Here is an 8353-nt window from a genome sequence, read left to right on the forward strand (position 1 = left end):
GCCGTGTAACGTCGTCGTTACTCCGAGGAGAGAGCAGACTGTGGAGGGTATCATTTACTGTGAAACACCTATTGTGTCATTTGAAATTGTGACGTTTTGAAACAGTGATGCTGCACTATGGCAGGAGTCGTAAAGGTGCAAATATGCAGAGCAATAAAACCTTTAACTTGGAGAAGCAAAATCATGCTCCAAGGAAGCATCATCAGCACCAGCAGCCCCAGCAGCAGCCGCAGCAGCAGCCGCCACCACCAGCACCAATACCTGCAAATGGGCAACAAGCCAGCAGCCAGAATGAAGGCTTGACTATTGACCTGAAGAGTTTTCTAAAACCATGAGAGAAGACCTTTACTCAGCGCAGCCGGCTCTTTGTGGGAAATCTTCCTCCTGATATCACTGAGGAGGAAATGAGGAAACTATTTGAGAAATATGGGAAGGCTTGGTGAAGTCTTCATTCATAAGGATTAGGGCTTTGGCTTTATTCGCTTGGAAACACGAACTATAGCAGAAATTGCCAAAGTGGAGCTGGATAACATGGCCCTCCGGGGAAAGCAGCTGCGTGTACGCTTTGCTTGTCATAGTGCATTCCTCACAGTTCGAAACCTTCCTCAGTATGTGTCCAATGAACTGCTAGAGGAAGCATTTTCTGTGTTTGGTCAGGTGGAGAGGGCTGTGGTCATTGTGGATGATCGAGGAAGGCCTTCTGGAAAAGGCATTGTAGAATTCTCAGGGAAACCAGCTACTCGGAAAGCTCTGGACAGATGTAGTGAAGGCTCCTTCCTGCTAACCACATTCCCAAGACCTGTGACTGTGGAGCCCATGGACCAGCTAGATGATGAAGAGGGATTACCAGAAAAACTGGTTATTAAAACCAGCAATTTCACAAGGAACGAGAACAACCACCCAGATTTGCCCAGCCTGGCTAACTTTGAGTATGAGTATGCCATGCGCTGGAAGGCACTCATTGAGATGGAGAAACAGCAGCAGGACCAGGTGGACCGCAACATCAAGGAAGCTCGTGAGAAACTGGAAATGGAGATGGAGGCTGCTTGTCATGAGCACCAGGTCATGCTAATGAGGCAGGATTTGATGAGACGTCAAGAACTTCGAAGAATGGAAGAGTTACATAACCAAGAAGTGCAAAAACGAAAACAACTGGAACTTAGGCAGGAGGAAGAACGTAGGCACTGTGAAGAAGAGATGCGGAGACAACAGGAAGAAATGATGCGGCGACAGCAGGAAGGATTCAAGGGACCCTTCCCTGATGCGAGAGAACAGGAGCTCCGAATGGGCCAGATGGCTATGGGAGGTGCTATGGGCATAAACAACAGAGGTGCCATGCCTCCTGCTCCTGTACCAGCTGGTACTCCAGCTCCTCCAGGACCTGCCACTATGATGCCAGACGGAACCTTGGGATTGACACCACCAACAACTGAGCGCTTTGGCCAAGCCGCTACAATGGAAGGAATTGGGGCAATTGGCGGAACCCCTCCTACATTCAATCCAGCAGCTCCTGGAGCTGAATTTGCTCCAAACAAACGTCGCCGATACTAATAAAATTGTATTGTCTAGTTTCCTTAAAACCCTAAAGAAAAGGACCCTTTTTGGACTAGCCAGAATTCTACCCTGGAAAAGGGTTAGGGATTCCTCCCAATAGTTAGTTCCCTGCCTGTAGTACTCTATTTTAGGGAATATGCTGGAGGCAGAGGGCAAGGGAGGGGAGATCATTACAAATCAGTTCTATGTGGTATAGTTTTGTGTGGTGCATTCCTGAACTCTCATTTGATTGTTGAGCCTAAGGGGGAAACAATGACAAAATGGATCCAGTTAGAGCCCCGTTAATCTTGATCATTCCATTTGTCCATCTTGTTCTATTTGCTTATTCATACTCTGCAACCACAAAGACACTGCCACATATACCATTAAAACCAAACATTCCCCCATGACCTTAGCCTCATTGCTCCATTCACTCCCAGGTGGGAATTCCAGCAAATGTCCACAGAGGTCACAGACAACATACGTATGGTTGTTATATCCCATGTATTGCCCTTTCATGTCCTAATAAAAACATTTCTCTTAGAGATTTTTCAAAAAAAAAAATGGTATTATTTTGTGACTAAGTAATTCAAATTCTAGATATATAGCCAAAAGAAATAAACATGATCTTGATGATATGTTAGTACATTCATGTTTGTTTAAGCATTATTCACAAATGAAAAATATAAATCATAACAAAACTCACAAATAAACATAAAAATACTTAAAAATAGGAATATATTCTGAGAAATATGTTTTAAATGATTCTTTAATTGTGAAAGTGTCATATATAATTAAACAATCCTAGATGATATTTATTTAATATGTAATGTAGGCTCTATAAAATTATTATATTATATGAAAACAAGTAAATCATAAAAATATGACTCCATTAATAAATATGTAATTGAGGGACCAGAGCATTACCACAGTGGTGGGGTTTTTGCCTAGCAGGCTAGTTTGGGAGTGACCCAGGTTTGAGTCCCAGAATCCCATATAGTTCTAAGAGCCTTCTGGAGCGATTTCTGAGAACCAGAAGTAACACTTGAGTGCCAACAAGTGTGGCAGGCAGGCAGGCAGGCAGGAAGGAAGGAAGGAAGGAAGGAAGGAAGGAAGGAAGGAAGGAAGGAAGGAAGGAAGGAAGGAAGGAAGGAAGGAAGGAAGAAGGAGGGAGGGAGGAAGGAAGGAAGAAGAAAAGAAGAAAGGAAGGAAGGAAGGAAGGAAGGAAGGAAGGAAGGAAGGAAGGAAGGAAGAAAGGGAGGGAGGGAGGGAGGGAGGGAGGGAGGGAGGGAGGGAGGGAGGGAGGGAGGGAGGAAGGGAGGAAGGAAGGAGTGTATATTTATTGGAATGCTTTTTGAACTTTATAAAGAGAACTATTCCCATAATAAAATATTACATGAAAAATTCTATTTTGCTTTAGTTAATATTTTTTTCTTATTATAATAATACAATAAAACAATTGTTAGGTGTGATGCTTTATTTTAGCCTCATTATTTCATACAGTGCAGTTCAATACTATAGTTCCTTAAGAACATTCAAGAAAATCTAAATCAGCATTATGATTGAACTTTATTTTTAGAAAGACTTCACTACCAACAAATTTTAAATTTAGCTAAGATAGATAAAGATATAGGAATATATGAATATAATTTCATGTTATGAGGCAGAGGATATGCCTGGCATGTATAGAGTCCTAAATTTGATCTGTGACACTTTTGAAATCACTGATGTAGATGTTCAAAGATGATTTTCTAAAGAAAGACACCACCTAGTTTGGCTCACACACAGTAGTGATGAGCTATCCTGTCACAAAAATTGATTCGAATGGCAAAACTCATGTAGGTAAACTAATAAAAAAAAACTGTTAATGTTTTCCAATTAAATGTATACCATTCCTGAGAGACACAGGAGAGTATTCAGTCTAATTAGGTCACTCTGTTTCTTCTAAGATACATGGAAAGTAAGAGCCTTAGAACTTCGTCTCTGTTAAATAAAAACTGCTAGTAATGCAATTCAGATTATCATGTTATGTTCTGAAATCTTGATGTACACATCATTGCCTTAAGGTTATACTTGGCAGGCAAAGGAATGATGGCACTAATTGAGCAAGCATTCTTTTCCTTCTTCTAATTTAATATTTCTGTTCAGATTTTCTCCTTAAATATTATATTATGTTAGCCTGAAATTGTACTTGCCCTGTATATTGATCAAATTCACTGATTCATGTTTTTTAAAGGACCATCCTTAATATACCTTATACACAAGCCAAAGAACTTGATGGAGATTTGTGTCTTTAAGCTTCCTATATTATATATGATATAATTCTGAAACAATTTGTGTCCTGAGATGTTTTTATAAGTTATACATGCTACTTCTAAAGAAAAACAGCAATAACATTGATATTTCAGTTTAAATACATGTTGTAAATGCAATTCCTCTTTGTGTTATAATAGGCAATGTTGACTACTGTAAAGGTGAGATATAAAATGTTCTAATTATATAAGGATAAATACTGATATTTAAGAAGAGTAAAATGAAAATTTATAGGAATATCTACATCTTGTCCACTAAAGGGTTTATGGCTTTACAAAATAAAAAAGAATGTATCATTCAGGTCACTTAGTCTAACATGATTGAACAAATTGAGCACTTAATTTTAGGTTCATTTACACTGGCAATATATTTTAAAATATGGGATTATTGGTGTTGCAAGCCTTAAAAACTGGTTTTCTACTTTAAAGCCAGCAAGTTTAATCTAGCTGGTACAGTTATCCTCCTCGAATTTCTTTTTACCAATTTAACTGTAATAAAAGTATTTGATAAAGGGCATTTTGAGAATGATGTTGATCAAAAGTAGTAATTTCAATATTGCATGTTGATGCTTCTTTTGAGCATTTGTCTTAAGTGGCTCAGAAAAAAGAAGTGTTGCAATTTTGTTAATCAATTTATGCAATTATGCAATTTATGGTTAATTAAGATACTAGGAGATTTCAAATTAAGATTCATATCCCTGAAAGATATATGGTTGAAAGAAAAATACCTGGTTGACTCACTCACTGGAAAATAGACATAAATATATGTAAACATTCATACAGCACATAACTCTGCTACCCTAAGATATTTCTTATGTCTATTGAGAAATTACCATTTTGTGATTCTGTGTCAGATAGTGATTTCTTTTTATTAATTTTTTATTTATTTAGCTTTTGGGGTCACACCTGGCCATGCTCAGGGGTTACTCCTGGCTCTATGCTCAGAAATCGTTCCTGGCAGGCACAGGGGACCATGCCAGATGTGGGGATTTGAATTGCAGTCCTTCCTGGATCAGCTGCTTGCAAGGAAAACCCTTGAATATGCTATCTCTCCGGCCAGGATAGTAATTTCTTAAACTGGTTTTATTTAGAGAATTATTCATACTTTCAAAATGATAAGGTTAAAAACTATTTGGTGTCAAATATTTGATTGGCAATTGTGATCCTATAATATTGCTAGCAATTTTTAATCTCAAAAAGAAGAAAAATGTCTACAGAAATTACCAAAATAATATAAAGATCAGCATGTGAATTGACTGATAGAAATTTGAAAACTAATAAAATTTATTCTATTATGAAAGTATTTATTTTAAGTGAAAATTGTATATTATTTCCTTTAATTAGATAAATATCCCCTATATTTTAGAACATTCCAAGATTCATTAAACAGTGCATTTGTCTTAGTTGTAGGAGAGAGAGAGAGAGAGAGAGAGAGAGAGAGAGAGAGAGAGAGAGAGAGAGAGAGAGAGATGAAAATAAAGGGAGATATTCAACTAAGCAATTACATGTAAAATTTACCATTTTTAATTAGTATATTAATTGTTTTATTCTACAACACTCAAGCAGTCCATCCAGAATGCTTCCTATGTGTCAAATTGCCAATAATTTTGCTTTGCTAAAAATAATAAATATTATTAAATTTGAACAATTTTTATTTTTATAAATAAATACATGTCATATTTTTATATCATTACAAAATTGATAAATTTACCCTCACTTTACAGGTACCAATACTAAACACAACTTTTCTAACAATTCACTTTGTAGGAGAGCAACTACAGAAATTAAATTTAATATTTAACTATTAAGGCTGTACTGTTACCCATTTTATTCTGCTGATTATTATTTACTATGAAGAAAATTTAAACAATTAAACATATCAGTGATATTAACTACAAACAAAAATCTATATAATTTTATCAATGCATGCCTTTTCCTTGTTCTTTAAGTTTGTCTCTACCTCCTGTATTCATATCCCTACCACCTGATTATTTATTTGGATTAAAAGAAAATACCTTAACTCAAGAAATAGTATAGTCTGTGTTAAACAAGATATTCTTGTTTCATAACAGTTAACAGAATGTTCTCTACTGTTAGAAATCTTGTGCCACAAGAAACATTAAATATTTTGAAAAATATTATTATTTATTTACTCACAGTTAGAGTGGGAGCAAGCAAATGACACTATATTGTCTCTGAGCTTTAGTTTTTAAGTCTTTATGGAAAATATACTTATGATTTTACAATAACTTAAAGTAAGAAATTTGATTTGAAAACTTTGTGCTACATACTTGTAATGACAAAAAAATACCAGTAGTGTGACAATCATAATGAGACTATAATCTCTGACAGAGTTTCTTTGTTGTTTTTATGGGGAGAATTTTTTTGAGGGTCAGATGTTAACTCTTCAAATATGTTAATTATACAGAGTGAATAATAACTTTTTAATCATAGTCGAAAAATTGAATATATCTTTAAGCTATCTGAAATTAATTCTATTTGAATGGATTAAATAATTCTGAACTATATAGAATTTTACAGTTTCTGTTTTATTCCTATTGGTAGAAACTAAATGATACTAAGAATATATACTAAAGAAGCAAAACATCTGCCTACCCAAAATGTGCCATAAGTAAAAGAATATCTCTGAAGATAGAGTGTAATTTAGCTTTATGAGGATATTTTTCCCATTTCAGCTCAGTTTCAGGATATTTTCAGTTTTATTATACTCTTATCCCCCTGATGACTTTGTGCAGCAGGAAATAGCCACATCTGAACTAGCATCCATTTTCTTTTGAACAACTGACAGTGGAAACTAAAGGAACTGCTTTAAGAGAAAAGATATATAATTTGGCTTCCTCTTATAATTTTTTTTAACCAAAAGCTTATTTCAACAAGAAGCAGCCTGATTTGCCTCAATGACCCAATTTTCACTGAAAGTTATAGGGGAATGAGTATTAACATTTAGTCAAAGGTCAAAGACAGTTCGTTAGAAGTCTACTGCTCTCTAACCCCAAGGATTACTTTGTTTCCATTTGTAGATTAGAGTGCACCTCAAGGGGCCCATTCTGAAGATGGTTACTAAAAACATGAATTTACTATCTCCTACCTGCCAGTTAACTGCCAATAGAGTGTTTTCCTGATTGGACACTGTATCTCTTATTTCGATAAATTTTTGTGTGGCGGTGAAAATGGATCTTCATGATCTTGCATCAAGCTTTGAGACAATGCTCTTCTCCTTTAAGAAAATTATCTTGGACCTGTGAGACATAGTATGAAAAGAAACTTGCAGTGCAAAGAATCATTCAGAGTGGTTTCCTGGTACCACATTGCTTGGTTCTTGAATCAAGGCCAGGGGTCATTCTTGAGCACACAGCCAAGCATAGCTCCTAAGCAGTTCTGGTTGTGGTCCCCAAACTAAAACAAATACACTAAATAATAAACAAATAGGTAAACTTTCTGTGTTTGATAAGACTTGAAGTTACCAAAATTTTGTCATCTGTACATGTTTGGATTTTAATCCACATTTCTATGTATTTTCACATTGTTAATATTCCTAGAACCATCCCCCTAATTTCTCTCTATCACAGGTTTTTAATAGGTCATCTCCTACAATGTTGGTGTATGAATTTATCAGGCACTTACAAGTGATTTAAATTACATGAGTTATTTACATGGTTTTTAATTATGATTTACTACTCATTTATATTTTTACTGATATGATTCTGCCATATACTTGCTGTACTGTTTTTTGTTTGTTTTTGTTTTGAGTTCTAGTGTTTCTATGTTTTAGTCTTTCTAACCTTATTTACCTTAATATTTTTGACAGGAGTGTTGCCAGGAATATTGATATGGATGGAACTATAAGCTCCTTATTTTGGAGCTTTTGTTACACAACAGATGTAGTTCCACAAATGACCGCTATATTTGGAAATAGTTCCACCTTATAAAAGACTAAATTTCTTACCATTCCTTAAAGAGAGTACTTATTATTATATTCGTAAGCTTCTACTTTTCTTTAGAATTTAAGGTACATAAGTATAAAGAGATTCTAAAATATGTATGGAGAAAATACAAAAAATAAAATTTAAGCACCTTTAAAACTAAATTTTTAAAACTGTTTTAAAAGTATCTTAAATTTATTGCAGAAACATTTTGTTGACATAAATGTTGTACAGTATCCAAAGAAATAATATAGTAAAGCATATATATTTCCATAAGCATTAATATTATTCTGTCCCTGAAAAATAATTTAATCTAGACATTAATATACAAATATATATATATTTGTATATTGCTAAAGATTAGACTGCAAAACTGTATAAAGCTAATAAAGTAATATGTTTGAATAATAATGATAACTAGACAGTAAAACATAAAATACAATAAATTTGAATGAATTTCTTTATAGTATAAGAAGACAAAGTAAATATGGGTAAACTTCCATGCAAAGTAAGAAGCAAAATATAATAAATTTGATAAATAATTGTATAGTTAGCTCAGGACAT

The 8353-nt window shown here is 34.7% G+C and overlaps 1 pseudogene; it reads left to right on the forward strand.

Moving 5' to 3' along the window:
* LOC126016357 (non-POU domain-containing octamer-binding protein-like) lies at positions 1-2003 on the forward strand (annotated as a pseudogene).
* Positions 2004-8353: the final 6350 nt, after the last annotated feature.

This window comes from Suncus etruscus, chromosome 8, assembly GCF_024139225.1.
Source record: "Suncus etruscus isolate mSunEtr1 chromosome 8, mSunEtr1.pri.cur, whole genome shotgun sequence".
Classification (NCBI taxonomy): Eukaryota; Metazoa; Chordata; class Mammalia; order Eulipotyphla; family Soricidae; genus Suncus; species Suncus etruscus.